Source organism: Petromyzon marinus, unplaced genomic scaffold (assembly GCF_048934315.1).
Source record: "Petromyzon marinus isolate PM22_M1 ecotype Great Lakes invasive population unplaced genomic scaffold, UKy_Petmar_22M1.pri1.0 PM_G_Scaffold_166, whole genome shotgun sequence".
NCBI lineage: Eukaryota > Metazoa > Chordata > Hyperoartia > Petromyzontiformes > Petromyzontidae > Petromyzon > Petromyzon marinus.
Genome location: NW_027422724.1, coordinates 157,501 through 160,000, shown reverse-complemented (window position 1 = coordinate 160,000; position 2,500 = coordinate 157,501).

The window sequence follows — 2,500 nt, the reverse complement described above, 5'->3', positions numbered from 1 at the left end:
GGTCCAGGAGAGGGTCTGTGATGGCTTTGAGGTGTGCCAGGAGCAGGCGCTCAAAAGACTTCATTACCACAGATGTAAGGGCGACCGGTCTGTAATCATTTAGTCCTGTTGGCCTTAGCTTTTTGGGCACAGCGATGATGGTGGAGGACTTGAGACAGGCTGGTACATGGCATGTCTCCAGGGAGGTGTTAAAGATGTTGGTGAACACCGGAGACAGCTGGCCAGCGCAGTGCCTGAGGGTGGCTGGAGAGACAGAGTCCGGCCCGGCTGCTTTGCGTGGATTCTGCCTCTTGAAAAGCCCATTAACTTCTCCCTCCTGAAAGGAGAGAGTCGTTTCTGTAGTATGGGTGGGGGATGGGGCCTCTTGGGTGGGAAGGGGTGGTTCAGGACAGTCCAATTGTCTTTCAAATCTACGGTAGAACTCGTTCAGGTCGTTGGCTAGGCGGGAGTCGTTAGTGGTGTGGGGCGCTCTGGGTTTGTAGTTGGTGATGTGCCTGAGCCCTTTGGCAGACAGAAGCAGCGTCGTTAGTAGAGAACTGGTGTTTTAGTGTCTCTGAGTACAGTCGTTTAGCCTCTCTCACCGCTTTGCTAAACCTGTTCTTCGACTCCTTGAATCTGTCTCTATCCCCACTCCTAAACGCTTCCTCCTTCTCCAACCTCAACCTTTTGAGCTTTGCTGAGAACCAGGGCTTGTTGTTGTTAAAGTTCACCCTGGTACGTGTTGGGATACAGCAGTCCTCACAGAAGCTGATGTACACAGCCTCTGTGAGTTCATCCAGACTATTGGTAGCAGTCGTGAACATATCCCAGTCAGTACAGTCTAAGCACGCCCGCAAATCTTCCACAGCCTCACTGGTCCACTGTTTAGATGTCCTCACAGCAGGTTTACAGAGTTTTAGTTGCTGCCTGTATGCACGAATCAGGTGGACCAAGGGAGTTCTGTGCGAGCCGAACAGCCCCGTGACCCACAAGAGAAACATCCCCGCCAAATTCGAGCGTTTGACGGGGTCTATCCGTGAAAAAATATTCACGTTTTTGAGTGCACATGCATTTCTGCTGCAAATGCCTCTGGAAGTTTCATGCCGTTCGTATGCCAATTGTGGCAACACGAAAATGACCCGTTTTCCCATTCCGAGGGATTTCTGTGCGACCCTAACAGCCCCGTGAGCCACAAGAGACACATCCCCGCCAATTTCTAGCGTTTCACGGGGTCTATCCGTGAAAAATATAGACGTTTTTGAGTGCACATGCATTTCTGCTGCAGATGCCTCTGGAAGTTTCATGCCGTTCGTACGCAATGTGGCAACACGAAAATGACCCCTTTTCCCATTCCGAGGGATTTCTGTGCGACCCTAACTAACAGCGCCCGTGAGCCACAAGAGAGACATCCCCGCCAATTTATAGCGTTTCACGGGGTCTATCCGTGAAAAATATAGACGTTTTTGAGTGCACATGCATTCCTGCTGCAAATGCCTCTGGAAGTTTCATGCCGTTCCTATGCAATGTGGCCACACAAAAATGACCCGTTTTCCCATTCCGAGGCATTTCTGTGCGACCCTAACAGCCCCGTGAGCCACAAGAGAGACATCCCCGCCAACTTCTAGCGTTTGACGGGGTCTATGCGTGAAAAATATTAAAATTTTTGAGTGCACGTGCCTTTCTGCTGCAAATGCCTCTGGAAGTTTCATGGCGTTCCTATGCAATGTGGCAACACGAAAATGACCCCTTTTCCCATTCCGAGGGAGTTCTGTGCCACCCTAACAGCCCCGTGAGCCACAAGAGACACATCCCCGCCAATTTCTAGCGTTTCACGGGGTCTATCCGTGAAACATATAGAAGTTTTTGAGTGCACATGCATTCCTGCTGCAAATGCCTCTGGAAGTTTCATGCGGTTCGTACGCAATGTGGCAACACGAAAATGACCCGTTTTCCCATTCCCAGGGATTTCTGTGCGACCCGAACAGCCCCGTGAGCCACAAGAGACACATCCCCGCCAATTTCTAGCGTTTCACGGGGTCTATCCGTGAAAAATATCAATTTTTTTTTGACTGCACATGCATTTCTGCTGCAAATGCCTCTGGAAGTTGCATGCGGTTCGCATGCAATGTGGCGACACGAAAATGACCCGTTTTCCCATTCCGAGGGATTTCTGTGCCACCCTAACAGCCCCGTGAGCCACAAGAGAGACATCCCCGCCAATTTCTAGCGTATCACGGGGTCTATCCGTGAGAAATATTCACTTTTTTGAGTGCACATGCATTCCTGCTGCAAATGCCTCTGGAAGTTTCATGCGGTTCGTATGCAATGTGGCGACACGAAAATGACCCGTTTTCCCATTCCGAGGGATTTCTGTGCCACCCTAACAGCCCCGTGAGCCACAAGAGAGACATCCCCGCCCACTTCTAGCGTTTCACGGGGTCTCTCCGTGAAAAATATCACATTTTTTGAGTGCACATGCATTCCTGCTGCAAATGCCTCTGGAAGTTTCATGCGGTTCGCA